Raw genomic sequence first — 15,876 nt, 5'->3', positions numbered from 1 at the left:
CTGCCACTCATCTGACCAGGCAACTCAAAGCCCTGTCCAGCCTGACCTTGAGCTCTTCTAGAGATGGGACATTCACAACCTCTGTGGGGAGCCTCTGCCAGGGTCTCACCACTGTCACAGTGAAGAATTTCTTCCTGACACCCACCCTAAAACAGCCCTTTAGAGCTTAAAACTGTTACCTCTTGTCTGTCACTGTCTGTTTATACAAAATTCCCTTTCCCTCCTTTTTCTAAGCCCCCTTCAGGCATTGGAAGGCCACAGTGAGGTCTCCCCAGAGCCTTCACTTCAAGCTGAGCAGCCCCAGCTCTCTCGGCCTGTTTTTACTGCAGAGGAGCTCCAGCTCTCTGAGCATCTCTGTGGCCCCCTAAGGACCTGCTCCATCTCCTTCTTGTGTTGAGGACTGCAGACCTGGACAAGCAAGGTGTCATGGTTTGACGCTGGCACAATGCCAGCGCCCCATGAAAATACAACTTACCAATCAAATGCTGTGAAATGTGATCAAGAACAGAGCAAAGCAGGCCAAACTTAATAACAAAAGAAAAAGCTTTATTACACTACTACTACTACTACTATAAAAGGAAAAGAAAGGAAAGGAAAAAAACACACAAAATTCGAAATGAAAACCTTCCAAAACATTTCTCCTCCCTCCACCCAACTCCACCAAACCCCAGCGAGACCCATTTGGATCCTTAATCAAGTTTTCACCCTTCAATATAATCAATACTGAGTCCATCGGGGAAGAGAGGAGTCCCCCTTGCACCATAGACCCCCAGGAAACACAACTGCCACCTTTTGTGTTTCCAATGTCACACGTGGCACCGCCCAGACACACCGGCCAGTGTGACCCTCTTCTCTCCATGTCACAGTGCTCTCACCACCGTGCATGGACAGAGACTGCTTATAGGGCCCCTTTAAGGATGCTTTGCCAAGGACCACCAGGAACAACAGTCCAGTATCACAATTTGGGACTAGAGTCCCCCCCATTTTCCCCTGGGGCCGAGGGTCCAAAAGACAGAGATCGCCTTCTCTTCTTCCTGAAGATGGAGGGCATCCTCACACCCTCCTCAGCTCTCTCTCTGTCCACTCCAAAACTGGTAGTTGCTGCAGAAGGTCTCTTGGCTCAACCAATGCATCCCCCTAAAATGCAGTCCCTCTTGAAAGAAAGAGTGGTTCAGTCTATGGTAAACAAGAAGAGTCTAGCCAAAAAGCCACTCTATCATCTGCCCCCAACCTTCTTCTCTAAACATCTGAGGTTTCAAGCTGTCTCTCTTTTCTTCAAATTCAGGAGGAGTAATATTTCATAAAGCTTTCATTTCTCAGGAAGGGTTAAAAGTCCCAACTCCCAAGGATGGCTCGCTGCCCAGGCTCCAGCTCCCACAGCCCGGCTGGGCACCTTGCGGCCCCCCCCGCTCTTCTCCTTCCCTGCGGCGAACTGCTGATAAAACCACCGAGTCTCTGTCTCTTTTCCTCTCCTGGGAGAGAGAGAGACTCTGGGGGGAGCGGAGACATCCCAGATTTCTCCACCCTTCCATCTGCAGGAGCTGACCCAGCCGGTTCCGATCCTTTACCTCCTGGCCTACCTGTGCAGGCCGCATGGCTCCCCTCCCCCACCCAGCCCGGGCTGGGGGGGGAGGTCCGTACCATGCGATGACCGGAACCAAAGAAGGACGAGTCCTCCTGGGAATTCCGCTTTTAACCCCTCTGTGTTCTCAGAGGCGTGTCCACCTTCAATTGGTCACCTCAAGTGTCAGTATCTAAACCTGACCCCTGACTGGTGAACCTCTTCCTTCTAAAAAAAAAATTCTCTTCCCGTGTCAAACCATGACACAAGGGATTCAAGGGATCCCTAAAAACCTTCACAAGGGATATAACCATGGTAGTACAGGGTTGCCAGCCATCAGCTGGGTGAAGCTTGGCACCACTTCTAATTTTATCTCAAGAAGTCTCCAGCCAACTGGCTGAGGGCGGCTAAAGAAGGAAAGGAAGTGTCAGCTGTAGCCACAAAAAAGCAAAAGCATTTGTTCCAGGAATACCTCCATAAAGACCACAACAACAAATGATGGGTGTTCCAGGAGAGAAAGTTCACAGTGTCCTGGAACTATTTATATACTTTGATACAAAATAAAATCTGGTGAGGTCCTGGCACAGGTTGCCCAGAGAAGCTGTAGATGCCCTATCCCTGGAAGTCTTTGAGGCCAGGCTGGATGGGACTTTGAGCAGAAACTCTGTGGAAAAGGAACAAAGACAATTCAAGTACTCTCCACTCTAACACCATGGCCTAAAGTCAAGACCATTCATATTCCCTTTATAGATCCTGATAAAACACTGCATTATTTGTAGTTCATATGAATGCTTCAATTTATTTGGAGAGGCCTTCATTGTGCTTAGTTTTTCTATGTGTTATTACTCAAGATCCAGGTAGAATTTGTTTTATTTTTGTTTGGGGGGGCGGGAGGAGGTGTGCATTAGCACAGATCTGAAGGAAACATGTAGGTGGGGAGCATAATGCTTCCAACTGAAACGCTCTAGCAAGCAGAGACTACAGTAGTTTAGAGATTAAAAATAGGATGATTTGGATGTGTGGATTTGAATATGATTTATGGATCACTTCCAGAGACATTATTGTCGCTTATCATTCAGATGGCTGTGAAAGTGAAGACTATGTGGGAAATCAAGCAAGAGATACATTGCCTGCAGAATGGGGAAAAACATTAAATCTTGGAGTTGCTGATGCAGCAATTAATATTGCAACCTTCACTGCCTTCAATGCACAGAAGAAAAGGGTAAGATAGCCTAGATGTCTGCTTCCCATAAATAACTTATCTCAAGACTTAAAGGCAGAGACAGGCTTAAACATTACACATTAAAGGCCTTTTTCCATTTGCCTTGCAGGAAATGTTTAAAATAGGAGCCAGTGGTGAATCAGGGACTTGTACTCAGGACTCTTGGGCTGCTCCAGCTTACACCTCCAGGTCTAAAAGAGTCCAAAAATATCAGGGCAACCACATCTTCAGCAGGGATGGATGAATGGATGGATGAATGGATGGATGGGTGGATGGATGGGTGGATGGATGGAAAGTGAGGAGGTGTGCTCTAGGACACTTGGTGTCTAAAGGTCTCAACTAGAGCAATAATGATAGAAGATCACAACTTTGCACAGCTGAAATTCAGAGACAACCATTTAGACATCTAAAATGTCATTATTTTAGTGATTTTCTTTTTGTTGGGGTTTTTTTGGGTTTTTTTTTTTGTGTCTTGTTAGCTCGGTTCAGAGCAGATCACAAATGCCAAACAGAAGGAAGCACTGGCACAGAACTCAAATACCAAGCTTTCCTTAGTTTGATTAAAACAGTGGGATAATTCCACTGTTTCAGCAAAACTCACCCTGATTTACAGTGGCATAAATGAGATTAGGATTATCTCACTTTTTTTATGCTTTATGTCCAACAATGTGAGGGAAAAAAAAAAAAAAAGAAAAACAAAACCCTGTAAATCTGACAAGCTGCCTGAAACGAGAACTTCAATTTGGCATACCCTTTTTAACAGAAAATAATTAAAGATGTAGTAAAGCATATTTATTCCTCAAAGCAGCATACAGAGACAAGTAGTTTTAAACACACCTGAAAACAATTGTCAGAACACAATCTCAGGAGAACTTGAGCAGCACCCCAATATCTTTATCTTCTTAATGGGTTCTGTTTTACTGAGAAAATTATGGCTCCTTACCCAGCACTCATGGTTACCCTTAAATGCATTTATTTTTCACACATGAAACCACAAAGTTCAAATGAGACTTCTTTGACCTCACACATTTGTTATTTGTGAGATGGTTAATAAAAGTAATTATCAGTAGTCTCTGACAAGTGGAGTGAAAATCTGAACTCTTTGACGTGCAGAGGAAAATTGTGCATGTTCATCAAGAAATTTTTTTCCTTTGGAGAGTTGTCCCAATAGCTGCAAAATTAATAGTCATTTCCAAAGTTAAAAGTCATTTCCAAAACTGAAAAAGTGGAGGCCCTTGAGAGAGAGAACTAGATTTTGCTCAAAAATTTCAACTACAGTTGCCTCATAACCAGCTGTGAAGGTCAAAAATTACTTAAGGAATGCATGTTTGCAAACTTTTAATTGAAGAGGCTGAAGGCCAGTGCTAAGAAAGCAATCTAAGAATGAAATACAATAATAAGCCTAATTTAGCTTCACTGTAGATTTCCACTGGTGTCACATATCTGGGAGACTGGAGTCTGCATGACGGGAGTGACAAGGTGAATTATAACCAGAATTATGGTCATATAATCAAAAGTGTGGATATCAGTACTGACCCAAATGTTGTTTTCTGAGCTGCCTCTTCCAGCAAGATCAGGTTCAGCAACAATTTTTCAGTGTGATGAGGCTCAGGGTAGTAACCCCCTTGCCCAGAGAAGTGCCATCAGTCTGATGCCAGCCAAAACAAAAAAATCTATCTCCCTCAATAGAATGCCTAAGAGTTTTATTTGAATTAGGGCTGAAATACTTGACCAACAGATAGCAAAGAGCTGTACACCCAGCACAGAGGACATGAGACCATTTGGAAGTCTTCCCTCCTTCCCACCCCCAAAAAAAAAAAAAAAAAAAAAAAGGGAAAGAAAAGAAAAAGAAAAGGAAATAAAAGAAAAAAAAAAGAAAAAAAATACAGTATGGAAAGTCCTAGTTAGTTCAATTAATTATCCACTGCCATTTACTTAAGGGACTCGTTACAAATATATCCTCATCACAATGACAGGAAATCTATCTGAAAAGTCTGCAAAAAGGCTATTAATGAAGAGAGTTTCTAATGCCTACAAGCTGAAATACCTTTTCACTCCTTTTGCCAGTAGTTCCTGTGGGTCGCTTCTGGGGTCAGCAGTGGTGTGCAGCGTAAAGACTCTGCCATTGCTGGAGAAGGGGAGGAAAAAAAAAAAAGAAGAAGGAAAAAAAAGTACTTCAGTATTGTCAATCTTTTATCCTGAATGATACACTAGAGGCTGACATTTAATACCCTAAGGATATAGATGTTTGAAAGCTGGTTATTGTAACAAAGGAAACCATCCAAACTCTGCAAGACCAAATGGATCAGATAAAGCTGACACTGAGATAAATCTGTTTTACATCCATTCTTGCAAAAGTTTTGCTAATCTATGTAGTTATAGCTTTCCTGGAGCAAATGGAGAGAGGGAGAAAAAGGAACCTTACATTATAGGAAGTCAACATGCTGCCCCAATTTGTAATCTCCAAAGTGTAATGTTGTGGTCAGAGAATATTTTTCTCACAGATCATGGGCGAACTCCATAAAAATGAGAAAGATAAAGGAAAAAATTGAGGAAAAGCCACAGAGAGAGGGAGAGGGTATGAGAACAAACATGCATCATGCTCTTTGTGGTTGAACTTCCATGTTAACATAGATTCTGTTTGTTTGTTTAACACATGAATTCGGATCTTTCATAGACACAGACTCATCTTCCAACCAGTCAGAAACTTTAACACCTACTCTTCATTATCCAGTATTTATACCGCCAGATTGGACTTTCATATGGAAGCCTGGAGCAATGCTGGTACAGATGGCAAGATGACTCTCAAGAGATTGATGACTCTGAAGAAATACACAGTATTAAGTCAGAAGGTGCAAATGTTAACATTCCAGTGTAGAAAAGAAATATTCCTTGCATACGCTTCCCAGGTTTGTTTTCTCATGCATTACAAAGAGAAAGAAAAAGCCCTCGACACACCTCATAGCTGGCAAACGAATGATAAATTTACTTTAGTTTCTTTTGTATGTCAACTGTTCATGCCTCAGGTACTTAACCTTTACTTTAAAAACATGGTTCAGATCCTAGCCTTGAAGGTGGGTGGGAAGGGGGGGATGGTATTCCTGTAAATGTTTCATTTAACAAAGGCAGTACTATAAGAAGGTTCAGTGGTGAGACTCTGAATGGTATTTATTGTTTCAGATTTCAGGGCTCCCATACATCTGCTGCCTGTCAAAGGCAGATACCACATTCATAAAACAAGTGCCCTGTCTGAAGCAAGAAAAAAAAAAAAGGACTCTCTTCTCTCTAGCTCAGACTCCAGGATTATGTGAGATGGGAGGCTGCAAGAAGTGAAAGCTCTAATTTGCTGCAAAGATGATCAACAAGAAAATCTTTTATTATTATAAAAAATTGTCTTTTTTGAGAAAAGAGTTTGTGGGCCCAGATGCAGCAAAACATTTTAAGAACAATCCCTATTCCAAAAAGCTATTAAACATGTTCTTATGTGTCTCCATGTGCCTAAGAACTTACTTTGCTGAAGCAGAGACCTAAAGAAGAACCATTTCTATTTACACTAACTAAGCAGCTCATTTTACCAGGCCCATTGCATGATTCCTGACTTTATTAGGTCTGGAATGTATATTTCACCCATGGTGAGAAACATGCTCATTCATTTCTTATGATATCATAGTCTTCTCCATGGTAATCTGGTGCTATGTGAGGAAAAACAATAGAAGAGAAAACTTTTCATGCCGAGATGAAGACGGATAAGGAATTATGTTCAGCCGGGTGGGAGAATGTATAAGAGGAACAAAACCACAGAGCCCCTGATTCTGAGGATCTGATTTATTTAGTATCTGGCATTGGCCATAAAGTGTGGGCAATGAAAAGAGGAGCTGACCTCAATGCCTCCTTAGCAGCAATCAGAAATTCATTTCAGTGTGTGAGCATTTAATTAGCTTCACTGAGTTTACAAGACCTTCAGTCATTTTAAGATACTCGAGGCAACTATGCCACACATAAGATTACCCTGAATCTGGAATGCCAGCCACTTAGGAAGAATGTCTGGAGAGTTTTAATTGAAGGGGACTCCTTTGTTTTTATATCCATTTGATGTGCCATTACCATTTCCTTCACCACTAATTTACACCGAGGGACTCAACTACTCCAAACAATTGTTTTAATCAGTAAATCACAGAAAACCTCCAAGAAAGTTTAAGGTTGTTCTGCGTCTATGAAAAGTCAAATGACACCATTAAATTTTTAGAGCTAATCTAATCGTTACACAGTGCAGCCACTGCACCACTTCAGGCATCTGGGGAGAGTCATCACCTTCGCCTTTTTTACAGAAGACCTGAAATATATCTGCTGCATGCATTTATTTCAGGCATACAATAAATATATATGGAGTGGGATTAACTAACAGGAGGCAATTACTAATTTTATTATGGCTTCATGAGGTCTGTATATCAAGCTCCTCTCCCTGGCAAGGATGAGGAATTGCTAAATACAGCTAATTTCTGGGCTGATCTTATTTATATACTGGATGCTAATCCCCTTCACATATCTCATGTGCTTCTTTCTTCTCAGAGATACTGTCCCTCAGTGACCTCCTCCCAGCATTTCATTAAATGCCTTCAGCCCCAGTAAATTACAGCACTTTAAAAACATTGAGTTTAGCATATAAAAAGAGAGAGAGAGAGAGAGAGAGAGTTTCTGTATGCTGCCATGGGATAAGGTGCAGTGAAAATCCCATACAAGCTGAACTGTACTTCCTAATCAAATGGGTGTAACAGATGGCTGCTAGAGCAAGCCATCACAATGGAAATATCTGCAGTTCTCATGGTAACGGAATCTGCCAGGTCTGAGGGATTTGCTGTTTTCCAGGACATCTGAGCTGCAATCTCTTTCGAGCTGTCTAGCAGTCTCAGTCTCGCTCTCTCTCACTCTCTCAGCATGATGGAGATAGAGTTGAAAGGTGGAGCCTGATTTTGCATTCCAGCTGTGATTAAAGACACGCACACACAAACGCACGCGCGCGCGCGCACGGAATCAATAGCGCTGCATATTCATTACGCTATCTAGAACCTCATTAACCACTCAGACAGAACAGCAAGGAAATTTTAATATTCCTCCTTCTTTAGGCAGGAAAAGAAAGAAGTGTAATGGGGGAGAGGGGAGGAGAAAGGAAGATAGCATATATGTGGGGAATTAAGATTCATGAGACATACCTCTTAATAAAGATACAGAGCAATGTTAAAACTAGCAGTTGTTTCTATTTCATGGCAATATGTCAATATGACTTAACAGAGCAGAGCGAAACATCTGGCCTCAAGAAAAAAAAAAAATCATTATGTTCAATTTCCAAAACATAATATTGAATCTATGGAAGAAGGAGAAGGAGAAGAAAAAAAATAGAGCAACTGTGAACCATAATGCTGAGCAAAAGCATGTGACAGACCTCCTGGTACTGTGTAATTAGAAAGGTGATCCTCCTCATAAGGTGTAGGATAGCATAAAGACAATGAGCTTTAATTATAAATCTAAAGAATTGGGTTTAAACCCACAGGGGTCTCTTAAAAGGTTCTTATATTTCTGCATGAAATTCAGAATCATCAGCAGGAAGAAAATAATCATTCATGAGACTTTTATTAAAGTATTTTCCTTCAAACCCTGATCAATTTAAAGAAATAAGAAGCATACTGCCTTCTTTGCTAGACTACCTGCTAGAAAGCACACAGAGGGTTGATTCACTGCTGCCTATTCTCTTGGGTATTTGAGCCTGAAGATCAGACAACATGTAAGAATTCAGCTGTGGCTCAAAATGGAAACAAAGAGGACCATTCTTAAAGCAATGTGAAATGAAAAACTACAGGCTGTAGACTGTAGACCTTAGCATGCTGATCCACCACATTGTCCTTGAGGGCACTAAAGTTAAATACATGTGACAGCCAAAGAGACAGGAAAAATGCTTTCCAGAATAAAATGACCCAATCTCCTTTTTTTTTTTTTTCCATGATGTAGAATAAGCCAGGAAAAGTAAGCTCCTCAAGTACCCACTCAAGAATTGGGTGTTCTGAGGTGGTGCTGACTACCTATTTGTGCATCACTGAAGAACATTTTAATGTGATCTTTCCTTGCAGCCTCAAATGCTTTCACTACAACTGCACTCCCCTGTGGTAATGACTTCTGTATAAGGAATTTAATTCTTATGTTGGCTTGGTTAGTTTCAATCAGGCATCTAGAATTCTGTTGCAACAGCACTGCATTACACCTCCAGGGCCCTCCAAACCTGCCAGCTAGGTAGAGATGACTGCTGGTGCCAAGCAAAAACGGCTGCAACAGCAGCAGGAAAACAGTGATAACTGCTTGCAGTCAGCACCAGAACCCTTGGCAACAGGAGAGGTACAGAAGCCACCTCTGCTCACAGCAAGCAGTGGCTGGAGCCACCAGCAGCTCCTCACAGTTGCAACCAGGCTTCTCAAAAAGGATTCTCATGCTGCTCACTGTGAGACAGCAGTGCTCAAATCCACGTCTGCTTTCTGCCACCTTCATGCAAACTAAAGAGCAGAATTACTCCTTCACCCAACTGGGAGAGGCAGCCACTCTGGAGTGAACCTGGGCTGATTTTTGGAAGAATGTCACATTCAACTGAGTGAGTAGAAGATTTCAGTTACTTTCTTAAAGTACAGCAGCTGTTCACAACAGGAATAAACGGTGCAGAGTTTTACCTTTTACCAGAGAGCAGGTCTGGGTGGGATGAGGGAGTAAAAAAAGAACATGGAGAGGTAGTTCTGTTCTATTTGAGGCACTGTGTTTCCCCATAAAGTCAACAGAGATTGTCAATGCCATGGGCACACACCATTTTTAATGTTGCATTTAGCACCGTGTAGACGTGCATTCAGAAAACTCAACCCTCAGTGTAGATGGTTAAAAATTACATTTACTCAGCTTGGGATATAGCCAGAGTTAACACTGTGATTCTTGCAGCAACCATTCCAGCCTAAGCAATGACACAAGAATCCAAGAAAATCTTTAACACATTCTTACTTGATAAAGCAGCCCTTCAAGTAACTGACTGTTGAACATTGCACTGCTCTGCTGTTACTGTACTGCTAATATTTATTAAGAGATCAGAGTGCTCCTCACTGAACACTTTGTGGGAAGTGCTGACTCAGACTTGATCCACAGGATGAGCAATGTGATCAGTGGTGCTCCAAGCCACAGAGCCTCACATGTGGAATTCACCCGTGCCAGGGGTCTGTTTGCTCTTCCTCAAACAACAGACTTTAGCACACACACCAAAAAAAGCTGCCTGCAAAGAGCTCTCTTCTGTAGACACCATTCCCTTCCATTCAGGTGATAAGTCACTTTTGCCCTGCCTGCTGACTGTCCCCAGATGGTGCACTCATAAGCCTGACCCTGCTCACTTTGCTTACTTATTCCCAAGCACTATTCCTCCATCAGGACACCAGGTCTAATAATTTCTTTAATATGACATTTTTGGGAGATCAGGACAACAAGAAAGCCTCCTTGACTGTCTAAAAGTCTTTCTTTACCCCACTCAGAGCTCAAGCATCTGACCTTCAACATTAGCAAGCTGACAAGAGTCCCCACATACCTCATAGGCCTTAACAGGATCTCAGGTATCCCACATCACTCATACCTTCCCAAAATGCTGTCCAGCTCGAGCCCCAGCACAGGTTTCCAGTTGGGAAAACTCCACCATGTACCTCTGATGCAGGGGACCTGGACAGACCTCATAGTTTCCAGTAAAGCTTAAGCAGTCCCCAGCCACAGCCTGCAGTGATCCTTGCTAATCCCCAAGGTAGATCAGAGGACTGTGCTTCAGTTTTAGGGTGTGTTTATGTCACACTCTTTACAGCAGAAGCTCTGAGAAACCCTGAGTTTCGTTCAGTCCCAGATGGCTCTTGGTCCCCAGCTGACTCCAGCCCAGACAGAAAAATCATCAGCACTTAAAATTAGTGGGGTGGTGCAAGCTGGAATCATAAAAAACTGAAATAGACCCTCTTGCTATTTCAGTTCTAATTGCGCTCTTTGCTGCCTGGTTAGCAGACACTTTTCAATCAATTGCTGTGTTTGTGCTGACAACACCAGATCACAAGAGTTGCTCTTGTCATTTCAGTGACCTCCATCTTCAATTGTTCTTGCTGTTTCCAGCGCCCACTGCCACAGAGCAGGGCAGGAATCTTCCCATGCCCACCAGCCCAAGATTTCCAGCTGCTACAGAGAGCACATTGACACTGCACATCAGCTGAGGATCTGACCTGCACTATTTACATGGTCAGGGAGCCCTGTGATCTGACATTTTAACAACAAAAAAACCCACCTAAACATCCCTCGTTTTGCTCAAAGTTGATCCTTCCTGGCAGTTTCACACAGAGATCTCAGAAGTGAAATTCCTCAGCCCTGTGAGCAGTTCCCATCCCCTGCAGGGTCTTCACAGACTTCACATACCAGAGGGAATCTGCTCCAGTCAATCAGCTCTGCAGTCCCCTGCGCGCTGCCAGCACCTGCCAGCAGTGGGGACAACACAGGGGACAGCCCTAACCCCAGCCCGTCACACAAAATGTTGCCTTATTCTTCAAAAATATTGCTCAGTGCAAGATGCTCCATTACAGGATGCTCCTATAAATACACCACACTTTCAGATGGAGGAAGCAAGCTTGCTCTAGTAAATATTTCAGCAATGAAGTGGCATGGAGTCCTTAATGCTTGCCATTTTTCAACATAAGGAGCACTCCATCAGAAGGTGCTCTACACTCTAGGGAGAAAATGTGCATTCTAACAACAACAAGACAGACAGTGGCCAGCACCTTATCAGTATTAATTTTCCTTGAAAACATGTGTGGTTCTTCCTCCATTCCACCACCTAATGTCCGGAAGCACTTGATTTAAAAAGAAAGTTCATAAAGTCAAATTACAGACACCATGAGAGGGAAGCTGGGCAAAGCAGAATTGGCAAATAAAATAAACAAATTATTAAAAGAAAATAATAATACAGCTATCTCCTACATAATTTTTTTTCCTTTTTTTTTTTTTTTTATTTTAAAGCTTTTCTCAGTATGTTCAGCCCTGTGGTGGTGCAGGAGTGTTTGTGAGGATTGAGGAAAGCAGCAGAGCATGGTGGTCTGAGAAGCAGTGTGCAAGCAAAGAGTGAGGGCGTGCAAGCCCCAGAGATGCCTCTGCTGAAACTAACCGAGCTGTTTTATGGGGATAACGCTGATTGCTGAGCACAGTAATGCTGTCAAGACTAACTAGGGCTGCCTACAACAGGGACAAAGAGAAGGATCGTATGTTACAGCATGCCTGAAGTCCAGACAGAAGAGCTCCATGGCAACATGCAGGGATCTCTTATTCTTCCATTTATTCTCACGTGCAGCTTCTGGCATTGATGTGCTCTCTATACCATGAGGTAGGGAGGATCTCGGCTCCTCTTTCTCACTAAGCTGCCAAGCTGCAGCTCTTTCCTCAGCCTTATCCATCCTCATGAGTTGAGAGGGTAACGTGGCTTAGAAAAACTGCTCTGGGATGCCTCATGAGATGAAAGGAACTCCAGAGGATGGTTTCTGCAGGACCTTGAAAGATTTATTTTCTGTGGCAAATGACCAGTAACCCCCAGACTGCAATGTGTGAATGCTTGCTGATAGATTTAATTTTATGCATGTGATAATTTTGCAAAATCAGATCTTTCACAGTCACGTGCACACACTCACACTCAAAAGAAAATGTCCTGGTCCCATCCACACATCTTCTCTTGCCCCAGTTTGAAAACTGTTTGCAATGACTGGAACAAAAATCATACCGTATTTCCTTTAGATAATGGAAGAGAAGAACAAAAATCAGGTCTGTGGCAAGTGCAATATTTCATCCTTTCCCTTGCATACTCAGCAGACTTTGTAATCAAGCTTCCTCACTTGAAGACACCCTTCCTGCAAGTATGGAAATGGGCAGTGCCTGCTTCTCAGATTTGTGGAATGTCCTCTTATCAAAACTGTTTTAAAAGAGGACAGACTGTCACCTTCCCACAGGATGGGAGATGTGCTCTGCTGCTTTCCTGCAGAGGTGACCTTGGACCTGTCTTTCACTTCCAAAGCTTTATCTGTCTTGATCATTGAGATGCTAAGTTTGTAGGAGGAACGGAGCAGCAATTTTTACTGTATGTAAAGAACACAGCACAATGACACAACCTCAGGTGAGGTAATGTGTCCGTATAAATACTTTTTTTTTTCATGTAAAGCCTAAAACATCTGAAGAGGCATCAAAAGAGGAATGAGCATGCTGCATAGGAACGCAGTGCAGCTGACAACGAGCTGGTGTAAGATTACTTGAAGTTCTCCTGCAGGTTCTTCCTCCCACCTCCCATCTGTAATGTCACTTGGTCAAACCCTAAACAAAGGTGGTGCAATACAAAACAAATATCTGTGGTTCAAAGGGAGCATGCAAGGCACAGGCCCTGGAGACAGAGGAGAGGCAGAAAAGAGCCATTTCTAGCAGCAAGTGTGAAGAGCTCACAGGATTACCAGAACTCCACTTTTGCTTCTCAAATCTAAGGAACAACCAACATCAGGAGGGCACACTGAAAGACATATCCTTTTTTTTTTTTTTTCCTTTGAATATCCTGTGCAATAAACCTTCCTATTTCAACATTTGGCAAGGTGACAGGCTGTAAAATAGAGCAGGAGAGATAATTGATATTTACAGGAGAAGAAGGTGCAGTTAAAAACAGGTAAACACTACGCCATTAGGAAGAAGTTCCTATTGAAAAAAGTTATTACCCAGATCTCTAAGTTGACACCTGAAATCGAATCATCCTTAATGGATAATGAGAACATTATTAGTGTGAGGGGGAAAGCCACTGCAGACCTTGGGCTCTGGATTACGAAAGAAACAAGATTTGCCTCTGACTTCACTTTTTGTCAGCTTAAAACAACAAAGAGATCATGGTTTACTCTTGGTAAGCTGAACTTTCCATAACAGCAAGGTTTTTTTCCATGTACCTAAATATTCTTCTGCTCTGAACTGGAAGAGGATGCTGGATTGTTTAGAGAGAAGCTTCCTCCAGGTCTTGGTTCCTGTTGTGCTTAGCTATTTTCCAGACGTCTTAATATACATACACCCTGCACAGGGACAAGAAAAGGAAAACATTTTTCACCTGAAAAAGAGGGTCTGGAGGAACAAAACTGTCTGGAATAAAAGCTGAGAATCCACACTGCAGAGCAGTTTGCTGCACTTCTAGTCCAAGTGATCAGGCATGCTGAAGTATTTACATTTCCCATCTGAATTGCAGTCCACATTGTTGTAGCTCACAGGAGTGTTTTCGGCTTCTGCCAGTCTAAATAGAATGATTCAAAACTGAATCATTTCCTGCAATTTTATTTCATAGCTGAATGCACACCATAGCAAGATAAGACCACAAACACATGGAGCTACCTCCAGAAAACCATCCAACCCTCTGGGCTGCTTCTAGTGGAAGTCCTAAATGACTAAAGTAGGTTCTGTTATTATTGTGGCACAGAAATGCTCCTGCAGGAGATGGTCAATGGCCAGTAGCAGCTGAGAGAGCGCAGCAATCACGTGGCAACTGAATTTTCCACCGATTGCCAGAGAAGAAAGGGATGCTTCCCGAGCTCTATCTCTCAGCTCTTTTAACTGAGAATCAATATCACAGAGACAGAGGGAGAGAGACAAACAACCAGCAAAAGGAAAAGCAACTGCAGCCTGCCACATCCACGGGGAAGGGAGATAAAAGCCTGCCGCGCTCTGAAATCTAATATGCCCAGTCACCTGGAATGAGTGTCTCCTAAAAAGGGCAAGCCTGCTCAACATCCTCGGCCAGACTTTCCCCCCCTGCTTCCAGAACTGAAGCACCAGGATCTGGAAAGCTTTAGCCTTATTAGGTCCATTAAAAGCTAACTAGCACTTAGAGCTCACATGGAGATGAGGTGTCAGCAGAAGCAGGACCCTGTAAAATACGTGTGCAACCCATGTTGCTGCGGAGCAGTCTCCGTCCTCCAGCTGACACATGCTGTCCTTTTAGGAGCAGACCAGTGCTGTCTAAACCCTTGCAGGAGCCAGAAAGCAGTTTTTGGGGTGCTGAAAACTCTTCTGAGAAAGCAACCACTGAAAAACACCTCAGCAGCAATGAGCTCTGCCAGAAGACTGAAGTTTCAGACCAATGTAATGTGCCTTTAAAAAGTACCATGTCTGCACTACTGTATTGCTTACTTTCTGAAGCTAAGCCAGAGGGATGTACATAGTAAGATCTTTGTCTCATTTCAGGGAGGATACAGGATAAAGATTCTGTGCCAGTAATCTTCCCTGGATTAATGGTTTCTCTTTTATCTGCTGTATTTCTGCTCAGATGTCTTTGCTCTGAATGAGTCAGTGGAATGCAAATGATGGGTACAGTCGGTCTGAAAATATTTAAATCTAGCTTTCCACTGCACTGCAGGTTTGTGGAAAAAAAATACTCACATATAAATATACATGCAGAATAAAGGGCAGATGAAAATTACAGATATATCAATAATGAAAAAAAAAGCCCCCATGGTGGGTCAAATTGACAAAAGATTAATTTTTCTGTTTCTCCTTATTTTCTTTTTTTTTTTTTTTTCCAAAAATACCGGTATTTAGTTGCTTGCTATGAATGGGTGAGTAAAATCTGCAACACACCTTTCCTAAGCCTCAGACACTAGACAAAAACATTTCTGCGGGAATAGGAACCTGATTTTATTCAGGCTGCTAAATGCCCAATCTTTATTATCCCAAAAAGTATCTTCCTAAAGATAGCACTCTTAATAATGACAAAGGATAAACCAGACAGCACAGACATGATTTCTCTGGATTTTCTCCCTTTCCTTCTTCTATGACAGATTTCAGTTTTTTTCATTCTGCTGGGATATGGTTCCTATCCTCTTCTGCTTAGGGCATGACTTTTTCCTCTAGCAAGTGATTGCATCCCATAAGCAGCCAGGTTTGGGGGGTTTTAGAGCTGCAGCTCTGTTTGGGAAGCCAGGAGAGAAGTTATGGGGCTTTGTCACAAGTCTCAGCAGGAATTGCCCTCAAATGGTGACTGCTCACAGAGTTTTTA

The 15,876-nt window shown here is 42.6% G+C and overlaps 1 long non-coding RNA gene across 5 annotated transcripts in view; it reads right to left on the bottom strand.

The window, feature by feature from the left end:
* The window catches only part of LOC115491080 (uncharacterized), a 94,140-nt gene that overhangs the window by 56,620 nt on the left and 21,644 nt on the right, over positions 1-15,876 (bottom strand). For 2 of the 5 annotated variants that reach the window (XR_012052813.1, XR_012052816.1), the window contains 3 exons: positions 5,504-5,605; positions 4,831-4,911; positions 526-2,225 (listed from right to left, as the gene is read on the bottom strand). This is a non-coding gene — a long non-coding RNA (uncharacterized lncRNA). Of the gene's footprint in view, positions 1-525; positions 2,226-4,830; positions 4,912-5,503; positions 5,606-15,876 lie in introns of those variants that run through there. The other 3 variants (XR_012052815.1, XR_012052812.1, XR_012052814.1) reach the window with 3 other exon arrangements.

The sequence above is a fragment of the Taeniopygia guttata genome, chromosome Z, assembly GCF_048771995.1.
Source record: "Taeniopygia guttata chromosome Z, bTaeGut7.mat, whole genome shotgun sequence".
NCBI classification, from domain to species: Eukaryota; Metazoa; Chordata; class Aves; order Passeriformes; family Estrildidae; genus Taeniopygia; species Taeniopygia guttata.
This window is presented reverse-complemented; position numbering and strand designations above follow the sequence as displayed.